At 40.9% G+C, this 13,310-nt stretch overlaps 1 protein-coding gene across 33 annotated transcripts in view; it reads right to left on the reverse strand.

The window, feature by feature from the left end:
- CACNA1C (calcium voltage-gated channel subunit alpha1 C) overlaps positions 1-13,310 on the reverse strand; it is a 449,097-nt gene that overhangs the window by 217,940 nt on the left and 217,847 nt on the right. The window lies entirely within an intron of this gene.

The raw sequence follows: 13,310 nt of genomic DNA on the forward strand, positions 1-13,310 counted from the left end.
TTGCCCTCCATATGAAATACAAGACTGGGGATCATAGCCAGTCAGCTCTAATCTACAGAATAACTGAACTACTTTTTCAGCTGCACTGGTTTTTAATGAATAAAGAATGCCAGGAAACAAACAAACAAACCCACAAAAACTGAGCATCTTTTACAGAACTGTGAAATTAGTGGCTGTAGGGAATATAGTATTCATGATGCATCTGAATTACAAGCATTTGACAATGCAGCTCAGGAAACATTACTCACAGACTTAATTCACTTCAGTCTTGATAGGAACAAAATCATCCAGAGCAAAACCAGACTGAATGGCAGTAAACAAAATCCAGCTATTGGCATGATATCAAGTTTGCACACTAAGCTTACTAGGATATTACAGAGAGATACACTAGTGTAGGCTTCATCTAAGATGTTCATCACTGTTCCTGAAAAAATACCTATTAATAAAGAATTATATGGTTATAAAATAAAAATACATAAATAAATGGAACGGTTGGAAAGTAGACAGGTCAAAACACAGAAAAAGAGAAGAAAGGCTGAAGAAATGAGCTCTATGCAGAGGCACTACCCACTGTCACACAATAGCTATGAGGACCATATCTGGTGCTGTGAATTGCAAGAGTGCAGGATATCACTGCCAGGCTTACTTTTGCCTACTGTGCACGGATGTCATTGTCCCTCAGTAACCTTGAAAAACAGCCTCACGGTTTAAGATGTGCAAAGTAACCCCAGCACAGCTGAAGGGTTGCATAGGGCTGTCTGAAAGGTTTTGTGGCCCATAACACAACTGTGATTGAACACCTCCACAACTCCAGACAGACACATGCAGAGAGAAAAGCTGACGGTGTTCATGTGACACAGAGCTCAGATGAGCCTCCACAGTAACTAGAGCACACCAGATCTGCTCTGCATGCACAATTTATTGGCACAGGTACATCAGCAGCCTTTAAGATGTAAGTGCTGGCATCCTTGGAAAGGGAAGAAAAACTACACTGAATCTCTTTCCATATGTGATATTTTATACATGTGGGAAATCCTGTAATAGAGTATCGGGGAAATCCCACTTTGGTTCAAGGGTTTTGTGACCTTCTCTCAAGACCACATACTGTGATGGTTCTGATCTAGGGACTGGCACACCAGAGAACAGGGAGGCCCAGTCTCCGTTTCCAGGACACTCAAGAATATTTCATTCACTTTGAGACATCTCATTAACTAAAACAAAAATCTAGCTAATGTGGACCAGAGGAGAAACAAGAACAACCAGGGGCTGACTTAAAAGGAGACACAAAGAAAATAAAACACACAGACTTTGGCTTGGAGACAATAAAGAAGGAGAATGCAACAAGAAAAGACAAATACTTGAAGGCTATAAACACCAAGAAAGGAGAGGAATTTTGGTTTGTGCAAGAAGTAGTAAACCTAGGAGCAACGACGTTAAATTAAGGAAAGATAAACTTCCATCGGAACATCAATTTGTCTTTACAAGTAGTTCTAGTGCACTATCAAGTATTCCTCTAAAAAAAAAAAAAAAAGTTCAGAAGATCCATTGCTTTGGGTACTTAAGAGGATTTTGGACAAATAATTGAAAGTGCTCTGTAGGGAAAATAGTCTGTACAGAGAGCCAGAAATGCCATATGATTTAGTAAGTTTTGGTCTTACTGTGACTTCTCTGAATCTCTATTTTGAAACAAAACATTAGAATGAGATTTTCTAGCATGGGAAGATGGTGAAAGATAATTTGTCTTGTTTTGCTCAAGAGGTCCTGCAAATTATACAAGTGTTATGCATTGCTTATTGGATGCTTTTGACATAATTGAATCTAATCTCAAAGCAACTCTTTAAGGAAAGACCACGTAAGAACTAAATATTCAGATCTCAGCAAAGGAGACAGTGATAGAGGAAAACTCAGCAGATAATAAGTATCTGAAGGATATAAAATACAAGGAACCAAAGTAAATAGAAGGAAAGGAACTCAACCAGAGGCAGCTTAAATGACTTTCACTTAGTGCTGAACTTGACAATGGCAAAGCAAAAATTAAGACTCAAGACTCTCAAGAAGTTGGGCACTCTGGATTCCCTTCTTACATCTGCTTATATCGTGACTAAAGCTAACTTCCTCTGAAGTCAAAGCATACTAGAAATCACAAAAAAAATGAAAGACACGTTTAACTCTCAATCACTTGGTAGAGTGGACATATTCAGCTGTATTATTGTAATCATAGAATCATAAATGTTAGAAGAGACCACTAAGATTATCCAGTCCAGCTCATCACCCATCACTACCATACCCACAGAATCTTTCAAGTAAATGGACCGTTATAGTCTGAAGTATGAAAATAAAAAGAATTGTACCTGTGACACATGACAATGACTGCATATACAAAGACTTCTGTTCAGATATTAAAATAATGGGCAGTTTTTGTACTTGCTGGAGATTGGAACAGACATTTCTGACCTTAAATGAGGTTGCTGATGCTTTCTACTAGCTAAAACAAACTCAGTGTGGCTAAAGAGCCCTTCTCAGATTTGTCCTACAGAGAAAAGACAGAGAAAAGACAGAATTCTTGTACGTGTAACTAAATGTCAGCTATGTCCCACTCTGCTAAGTGTCAGCAATGGCTTCAGATAATCCAGGCAGCTAGATTTGGAAATCTTCTTTAAAAGCCTAATGATTAATCAGGTCTGTTTTTGCAGTATTAGTACTGACAGAGGTCACAGACAAGCTGATGAGAAGAGCCCAATCCCTCAGAAATTAATTCAAGTCCTGCAAAAGGGATGAAGCAATTGCATCACCAGTGGAACAGAAAATATCATCTGGAAGTCAGTGCTCAATGACTGAAAAGGAGTGCAGCAGTTGGATGGATCCCACTGGATCATTTTCTAGTGCCTACAGCTCTGACACAGTGTTTAAGCCCTCGGGGCAATGCTTCACAAGTACTACTGCTGGACCCTGTTGAAGCTATGACAGTGAAAATTAATGTGGGATAATAAAGAATGAGGGGCTTGAAGACAGATAGTGTGCAATCACAATCTCACCTAGGAAATAAAACATAGTGGCTGCACCTGCAACGACAGAGTGGTGCTGTACTGCTGGCAGATACCTGGCCCTGTGACTATGAATCTACTGGCTCACTCTGGCATGTGCATTTCCACAAGTTGTGGCTTTCTGAGATGGCTCCTCCAACTAAAATCCATCATGGGCAGTGCCCCATCTTCTCTCCTTAGAGGGAAATGCACTGCCACAGCATGGGCAGGCATAGCCTATAGCCTTTCATCCCAGCACCAGACTGAGAGTGCAGCAGGGGAAATGAGTGTCTAACTGGCTGTTGGATGAACTGCACTGCAGTTTCCCAAAGCACATCCACACTGTGCTCTCTGCTTTGAGGAACTCAGTCCCAGAGAAAGAATTTCTGGCCTTGAACTTTTAGGCTTCCTCTCATCTATGAAACATGATTTTTACTTTTAATTTAGCACTTCTTACAGGGAAGTTGAAAGGACAAAGGGTAAAGGGAACAACATTACTTACATTTATTGCATAAAACAAATAGAAAAGGAAGCATCCAAGTTGTCAAGAGTCACAAACATACCAGAGGCCAGAAATTGTGATAGGGTACTATGCTGAGTGCTTCCCTTACCCTGCACTCATCCTGAGTTTCCCCTCCACATCATCTGTGCTCATCTATCCTTTACGATTACATGTGTCCCAGAAAAGGCCATGCCGAACCTGCAGCAACTCCCAACAGCTTCTGTTTGTAAAACTGTAGAAAAACACAGGTTAGAAAGAACCTTAAAGATCTTTAGTTCCAACCCCTGCTGTGGGCAGGGGTGCCGTCCACTAGATCAGGTTACCCAGGGGATTCACCAGCTAGCACATGGCCCTGCTCGCTGCCCCTCTTTGCACCCCACCACTGTCACACACTCCTTGCACGGGCCAAGACAGGCAGCAGTGGAGCAAAAGAAGCTGTCACTTGTAACAGCTAAATGCAGCAGTCTTTTTAATTAAAAAGCTGAAAAAGGCTTAAGGACAAGCGTTGGCCAAAATATGAATCATCAAACTGCAAAGATCCCCATATAAGGATATTTTAATAATCCTTCCAAACCCCCTGCATGCTCAGATACCCCTGAACTCGTGGTGGCCACTGCTTTGCCAAGTACATGTGTGGCTATGTGTATGCATACACATGCCCTACCTGAGAAAATAACAAAAGAGAAAGATCAGAGAACATATTCAAAGTAGTTTTGGGCAGTAGTGTGGGAACAGCGAGTCCGTATCACCACTGTAATCAAAAGGGAAAGTCATCTACCGGGCTTGGAAAAATCTGCAGAAGTGAAGTGAGTCCCCACCGGCTCTCTTTGTCAGTGTGCTTTCCTACTAAGAGCAGCACGGATGAGCTGCCTTGATGTGAGCTCCCCCTCTGCACATGCAGACACTGGAGAAAGGCTGCACTGAGCTCTGCAGAGCCTCAGAGCACCAGGAGCAGCACTGTGCATGCAGGAAGACCGCACAGGCACTGCTCAGCTCCTGACCACTTTCTTCTGAAAAGAAGATCCCCTTATAAGGCGATGCAAGGCTCTCTCTTTGGGGCTCAGCAGTAGGTGGCTGTGGAGGGATTACACACACATACACTCAGCTCAACATTTTAACTCCTTCCTTGGTGATAAGGGTTTGAAGGTGCTGTGCTCTCCTGCTTTCCATCTGGAGGAGACGAGGCTGGAAGTGAGCAAGGCAAGGGCAGCTGCAGGGGATGCTGCAGGGCCAGGCTGCCATCACCCAACTTGCAACAGGGCTGAGCTGAGCATGTTTGTCACAGTGACCTCACACACCCTCCACCACCCAACAGGGGATATATACTTGGCTGAGTACTCCAAAAGAGCCCCAGCATACAGCATTTACGTTGTCCCCTAAATAAAAGGCAGGCAGGAGGAAGAAGTACAGAAGTGCACTTGATTCAGTACCAATAGTTATTACTGGAAAATGATTTCATCAATGAATTATACAAACCACAGCTTAGCCAGCAGGCATGAGAAAAGTCCAAAGTAAGCAGTTAAAGTCAAAACTTCATTCTGCCATTTAGCTACTAAGGAGCTGCCCATCTTGCTACACAAGTTGACATAGAGCTCAGCAAACATTTTGCCTGCTAATTTCAGCATAATGAAGGTGCCTCCCATGCTCCAAATGCCCTCCTGATGGAATGCTGACAATGTGTGTGGAGAAGGGAGGGCAGCCGCATTATCGACACTGGGGAAGAGTACTAAGGGAAGGTAAATAAAGAGCAGAGACTGACCTATAGGAAGTGAAAAGAAGCGAAATGGAGAAGAGGAGAATGAAGGAAGAACTAGTAAGGGAAAGCAAAAAATACAAAAAGTGCAATAAAAGGGGTGTGTAGAATAAAAGAACAGGACAGAGGAAGTCATTAAGAAGGAATAAAAGCAAATTAGAAACATACAGGCAATTTAGACCTACTGAAAACTACTAAAGAAAAAGTTTTAAGAGTGGACTTCTGTTGTCTGAATTGGGACGTTTTCAAAAAGATGAAATAAACCCACACTGGGCTGGAGGAGACAGAACATATGGAAGAGCCAAGGGCCTGGAGGGATTCTCTGGTTACCTAAAGGGGCACAACGCACCCAAGTCAATGTAGATGAACTGTCTAAATGTCAAAGGTTAAAATGTAGAGCCAGATATACAGTGAGAAAAGGAGAGTGTGGAAATCACTATCCTCTACTGCATGAAGGTGTGCACACCACCAAAGAATGGTCCAGAATGATCAGAGTGGCTGAAAACAAGAGAAAAGAAATACTTGGATCAATTAGCTGCCAGATGAGTCTGGGTGCTTTATGAAAATGTCAACTTAAATCAGAAGTAGCCATCACATTTTACAGACAGGTTTGTGTTGCTGCACAAATACTAGCAACACATTAGCTTGTAGTTCAGTGAAAAATCTTTCTAGCACTCATGAGCCCAGCTAAGGACCCTAGATGAAGGCAAGCCTCCAGAGATACTTTCCAGAGCACATCTTGTAGCACCACAACCTTAGTAAGGAACTCTGAGCCATGAGTAGTAGTTTTTGCATCTGATAACCTTTGGTATCTTTTCATTCTATGAAAGAGCCAGATCTCTTCTTGAACATCTGCAAACTCTCAGTATCCACCACATCCAGCATGAAGGAGCTCCACAGATAAATCCCAAGGCATGTTAAAAACCAAATCTTTTTGATTACTTTGAAATTGCCTTTTCCACACAATCCTTCATCTCCCATGATTCCTGCAAAGGAGGAGATGGTGAACAGTAATTTCTTATATCCCTCTTTTGGTACCACTAGTGATTTTAATGACCAAGCACAATGATTACATGGAGAAACACTAGTGTTTATCATACTCACGCTTTCCTGAACAAGAAAGCCAGTTTATTTTCTTCTTTTGTTAATGTAAAATAACAACTGTACAAGTTAAGATAGAAGGCAGACAAAAGCCCATGCTTAATGAAGTGAAATGGAGGACGGCAATCTAAATATATTTCCTTACATTTTCACCCCCCTCAGCGGACCAATCCTTTCTGCTGAGTGCACGCTTCATTGAGCAGCTTCACACAGACTTCAGCATCCTCTGTTAACACAATCCAATTCAAAACAGCTTTTTGAGGCTTAGTGTAATGATGTGCAACACCTGCAATAGAGCTATACTCTTGCCCCCAGAAACTAGACTGAACAGAAAGTAAGGACAGATCTGCTGCTGGCGCTGCTGAGCAAAGGAGATCCTCACTAACTCTAGTATCAGCACCTGCCTTGTTCCTGCTGTGGGAGAAAAGTTATTTCCTACTTCTTGGGTGGGAAGGGAGAAGTATGATTTATCATTAATTTGGGCTGCTCACTTCTCTGATTCACTTGCTGTCTGGATATTCCTGGAGGAAATACAAAGGGCAGCCTTCATTCCTGTCACCACCATCAACGTAGATGTGCTCCCAGCTCTGCACAGCAGCACTACTTCCTGAGTGGGAATGGACTGTGCTTTGGGGTGAATCATAGCACACATTTGTTTTTCCTACACACCCTTCCCTGGGAGCAAGAATACAGTATTTCCCATAGAAAGAGAACAGTAGAAGCTAAGATGGTATACACAGACATTAATAGGGAAGAACTGGCAGGTTAAGAGAAAGGAGGAAAAAGATGGGAAGCAGAAGGAAATGAGAAAAGAACGAAGTGCAAAGAAGGGCAGGACAGTTGCTCCTGTGACGCAGCATGGCCAGCGTTTGGAATTGGGTCAGCTGGTTGAGGAGGCAAATGACAGTTTGTTTTTACTGTGTATTTCTGAACTTACGTAACCTTAGCACGCTTCCTTATTACAGTGCATTTTATTGCTAATCATTTCCATCTGCAAAACAGCCTCTTACTGAGACAAACCGTATGCAGCACGTTGGAGCTGAAGTTGCAGCCACTCATCTGGTAACTGAGTCTGGGTTTTTGGTTGGGATTAGATTAGTTTTTTTCCACTATTAAAAAGGAAAAATCCTGATTTCTTTAAATCACTTTATAAATAGATCTATCAAAAATATTGTTCAGTACCTATATTCAAAGACTTGAGACTTACAGCAGGAGTTAATTTTAATACAACAGACTAGACTGAAGGAGGAAGTGATCATATAGCAACATAAATAGCCTAGGAATTATAAAATAAGACAATAGTATGTTGCTTTGTATGCACAAATATGTATACGCATAAGGGCAAGCTTCCCAGAAGACACCAACATATCTTCAGTCAGCTACCATGGGTAGTACAAACAACAAGCACACAGACATCAAGCACACTGTGGGGGACCTTTTGAAATCATTATACATGCATTCAACAGCTTAAAAACCCCACGTGGGCAAGAAGTTTAGCTTCTGACTGCAAAGAAGTTGAGAAACGTGGCTGTGGGAAGATCTGGCTTACTTGTTTTCTGTAAAGCTGCTGACCATGGTAAATACCATTATGAAATACCCAACATCTTCTTTAAAGATGTGAGTTAAACTACTTGCCACCAAGATCCTTAACCCACAACTACTCCCATTCGAACCTGTCTTGTTCAGTTTGCTGGGGTTAAAATAGCTTGATCAATTCCACAGATATTACTATCACAGATGTGCAACATCCCACCTGCATTTAGGTGTATTTGCTCAAAACATATCTGATTTGAAGTTACTGGAAAAAGAGAAAACACAAACCTACAACACATAATGTGATTATAGGTGGTGCAGGTATGAAAGGGGTCTCATTGTAAGGCATGATTCCAGCACATCTCTCTTGGAAGTGTTTATTCCTATACATGGCACCAGCTCATCTTACAGCAAGATCAAAGATTATTTTGATAGTAAACTGCATCAGATCCCTCCCTGGATGCTTGTGTCAACGTAAGCAGCACCTATTCATTTCCTGATGAGCAATAAACTGCTATGTGGTGTGTTTAAGTGTTCCAATGCACAGAGCCACACTCACTTAGATGTATTTAAAAGAGGGGGGAGGGAAAGAAAAAAACCACCATATTTTCTGCTCAGTTGACTGCAGAATGTATGATATCTTACAGCAAAACCCTCTGAAACACAGTTCAGTTGTGGCTGAGTACTGCTGGCTACCCAAATGACTGAAAATCTCCTTGAGCACTAACATAAAAAGCCAGACAATGGCTGTGGATATGAGCAGGCTCAACAACTGGGAAAAGCATTTTCTCTTATGGGAATATGTAGCTGCTGAGTGAGAGGAAGAAGCTGCTTCCAAAGGAACTGAAGCTGCAACCCACAGCCACGTCCGAAAAAAAAAGACCAGGTCCTGTGGATTTGGTGGTTAGACCACTCCTACTCACAGCAGGAAATGCTGCCTAATTAAGGAACACAACAGAAAGGGCTTACTCAAATTTACCTATAGGCTCAGGTAGAAAATAGAAATACTCCTGATCAGATTACAGAGTCCCTAAGCACTTTCAAATCTCAGTAGCAGCAGATGCTTGCAGTGAGACTCATACCTTGACTAGTTGGGCCAGCAACATACTTTGAAAAACAGCTGCCTTAAAGAGAAATGCAGTCAGAAACACATATGGACATCACATACATTAAAGAGAGAGACAAAGGGAATACGAATGAAGTATTTCTGTTAAAATACAACTGAGAAGGACATTCATTTGCATCCTGAGAAGAAACTGCAATCCTTTGTAGCTCAAGCAATAAAACTGTTAACCAAAGTCTAATTGTGTCTCAGAACAATACATTCTGCCTGAACCAAAAAGAGCCCAGCTTGACTCTCAGATCACATTTTCAGAACTGTCTGTTATGTCATAAAAAAGCAAAGAAACATGTTTTTTTCCAGTTATAAATCAGAAGACTTGATCACAATGTATAGTTGGAATAATACAAGGGTACAGTTGTAATTATAAATAGCCAGAGAATATCTAAGGAAAGACTCACCAGTGCTGAGGCTTTCAGCCAAGATGGAAGCTCACCAATATCAAGGCTCACCACAAAAACTCCACAAAGGAGCAATCTCCAGAAAGAGATGCTATTTTAGTGGTGGTCAGCCCTTAAATAGGATCAAGGAGGAGTACAGCTGAATTACCTTCACCTGTGCTCCCACAGCTGACTCATCACTTGCCTCAGATGGTTAATCAGAGGCTCAGGCTGTGATCAACAGTTTCCCTTACACATGAGAAGGGACACTAAACATCCTGCATAAAACAACTTTTGATCCTTTTCATTCAGTATGCAAATGTGACACAATGCTGTTCTTTAATATAGTACAAGGCATTAGCAGAGCGGGGACTGACTATTAGCAGCTGGGAACCAATAATTAGCTCCTAACGACTTTGGGGAAATTGCTACTGCTGTGAACTGGGCCCAAGTCAGTTCTCAAATTGAAGAAGCATGATGTATACAAAAACTGTGCCAAAGGAAGGCAGCAATGCTAAACTCACAGTTTAACTCTACTCTGCCTGGTTTCCTCTAGGATTTCAATGGTCACGTGCCCTAGGAAGTCATCAAAGGAACTAAAAATGGAAAGAAGTTTCCTAAGAACCCAGGCTCTTTTCTTAAACGACGGTATCTTTTACATCTAGTTCAAAGTAGGGCAAGTCAGGTGCATATAATTATTTATTTGTAACAGAGGAGCTGAAACCAAGAGCAATTACTGATTTTCTTTGCTCTTGGATCAGCCCTTTCACTGAGCAGCCAATGGGAATTTTTTCTCTGCACTTTTCAAAGAAACGCAGTTCAGAGGATAACAGAAGACAAACTTTCAGCACAACACCTTAAGTAGAAGAAAAAAACTAACAAATACAGAAGTCTAAAATAAGTTAGTTCATATTGATCTTTCATTGAGATAACACATGTAAGATCAATTTACACATTACGTAGTCTTAACTAGGTACCAAAGATTATATTTTCTAATAGTCTTGGAAAAAAAAACATCTCACATTTCCCAGTATTTGAAAATGCTCTCAGCTCATGTGTGAAGAAATTGTCCCTTGTTTACACCTACCTACTATCTGGAGAGACAGTTATAGCCACCTCATGTGCAAATGTGCACTTAGCGCATTCAGGTGTTGCTTTGCAGGTGTGTCCATCCAGGGACGTTCTGCACAGCTTTGGCAACTGCTTGCACATTTGACTTCAGAAAATTCAGTGCCAAAAGTAAAAGTGAACTTGGAATGAAAGGTCCACATTTACATATGTCCTCACCTATGTCTTAAGTTTGGGGGATGGTTATAACAGCTAACAACATATCCAACATTCCAGAAGAACAAAGATAAAAGAAATCACAGATTTGATTGCAGTTTAACTCTCCTATAAATTTACTGTTTGTAATTGTAATTTCTCTCTTCACAAAGGAAAAGGGAATATTGGAATAACAACAACAACAACAAAAAAAAAACAAAAAAAAAACCAGAAAACCAAAGAACCCAGGCTAAAGTAGTTATAAAGAAATCTTTACTCCCTCTCGGAATGAACACTCATTTAAACTCATTTTCTCTCATGTGACAATTTTAATTCAAGCCTCTTGGGCTTTAGCATGTATAGTACCTCCCGGTACTTGTATCAATACACCCACACTCTCCTCTGGAGCACAGATGTCCCAGTGTCTGAGTGCCTCTAACCAGAACACACCATGGTGGCAGCAACACAGAAGCACAGACCTAAAGATGCATACACAAAATTCAAGACCAAAATGCATTCTGCAACTCACAGCTGCCCAAGAATTTGAATGAATTCATGCTTAATATGGAGGGGCCAACATTTCCAAGCAGGAGGGGTTGGTAGCTCTGAGAAAGAACTGCAGCACACGAGGATGAAGTGAAGGGATAACTTGGCTTCAGGCCATTATGTCCAGAGGGTCAGACAGTGCTCTTTCTGATATTCCCTGGATGTCACCAACTCTGGCAGAGAGTTTTGTGCAAGAATTTATGTTTTATAATTAAAATAATTGCATATAGAAAAACCAAATCAGAAGGAAGGGAGAGGTTCAGCACCATCCCTTGCATTTAGACTCCAGGAAAGCTAGTTACTCACATTTCTAGTATTTCATCTTTAATTGCCCTACTGACTCCTGACGTCTGTGGTTTGGATTATTTATGTATCAATCCTACCTCTTTTCTAATAGTGACTTTTTAACTCAGCTTTTTTTTTTTTTTTTTTTTTTTTTACTCCTCCTTTCCCTTCAGCTTCTGTGAATTTCAGAGTTAAATCCCATGCCTTCTCACCCCAGTGCGTAGAAAACTCTGTTTCTCAATCCATTAAAACTGTATGTATCCAGTTAAATAATTCTTGCACCATGCACTTCTCTATAACAAGAAGATCGATTCTGCTGCCCAGCTCTATGACTATGAATTAGGAACAGATTATTTAACAAGGTGGAATAGGGGTGGTCTAAAGATATTCTGACCACGGTCTAAAGTAACACATTACTCAGTCTCAGTGACAGTCTTGCATCAGCTGAAGCTATCAAGGAGAAGAAAAAAAGCTTTCACAATTTCAGAATTTCACAAAGTAATTTGGAGAATTTCTGACTAAGCATAACTACATTGGAATAGCAGAACCCTATATACGTGCAAGGCAGCCTGAATGATCTTTGGATATATGTAATGCTGTAACATGATGGAAAAATGCAGCAATAATAGCAGGGTAGCAAACTCCTATGCTGTAGCAAGTAAGGATATCCTCAAATTCAGCAGCCATAGGCACAGAAACAAAAGAAAGCATCTGCTCTCCCTTGGAAGGCCTCAGGTACACAGGAATCTCCAAGTTACCTTTGGCTCCACTGCCATCCCTTAAATGAGGTGTGGGAAAGGACGGATCCTGGCTCCACCCTTTCCAGTCACTCAGGTGCACTGCATGCACCTGAGCTCCCCAGGTTGGCCCTGCTTTTCCATCAGGTGCTCAATTTTTGGTTCAAGCCATGACTTAGCATTTCCACTTTAGATATGTCTGCAGACAAATGGGTACAGACATCTGGATATGATATATGATGTCCTAACCAGTCCCTTCTTGATATTTCGATGTTCTGCTACCATTACTATTAAAAAAACAAACAACAACAACAAAAAACTCCTATTTTTCAATAAGTTGTGGTCTTGCATTAATCTTGTTTGCTACTCTTTAATCTATTCATGCCCTTATTCAAATGGGCATCCATCTATTAAATTAAGCAAGGAAACCTAGCTGATTATCTCAAGCTTAAAGCCATGAGACAAATATACCGTTAAAAAAACTTGTAGAACAAAGTGACTATTCAAAGTGAAGGCAGTTATAGCATTTGTAAAACAGAAGTGAGAGCAGAAATGAAAGCCCTTCAGCATCTTGTGAAGCACCATGAAGACCCAATCTTTTCTGATAACTGATTGCTCTAAGAGAATCCCATGCTGCTCTGGCATTCACCTTGAAATGGAAAATGGATATAAAGAAATCACTCATTGGAGAGGGTTGCTTTGATAAGGACAGGGACAGGATGTGGTCAGAACGTTGCCAGAGAAAGTAATAAGCAGTGTGCACATGTTTGGGTTTCAGTCCTGAGAACTTCATGAATTTCTAAATCTTTAATGCTTGATCTGGAAGCCTTAGAGCTGGAGCAGCCGCTGCTAGGAGAAATGCATCTTTACCAGCAGTAAGGGACCCCAAAATTCATGCATATATCCACACAAGAACAGGGGTCTTTTGACAGCAAATAAAGCCATTCATTTGAATTTTAATTTTTTAATTGTTGAAAATGAAATTAACTTCAAAATGAAAAAAAGTCATAAAATCCTGTTCCAAATTTCTGTTCAGTAAAATGTTGGAATATTCTGCCACTATTCTT

The sequence above is a fragment of the Coturnix japonica genome, chromosome 1, assembly GCF_054131305.1.
Source record: "Coturnix japonica strain WE chromosome 1, WE-NBRP24, whole genome shotgun sequence".
NCBI lineage: Eukaryota > Metazoa > Chordata > Aves > Galliformes > Phasianidae > Coturnix > Coturnix japonica.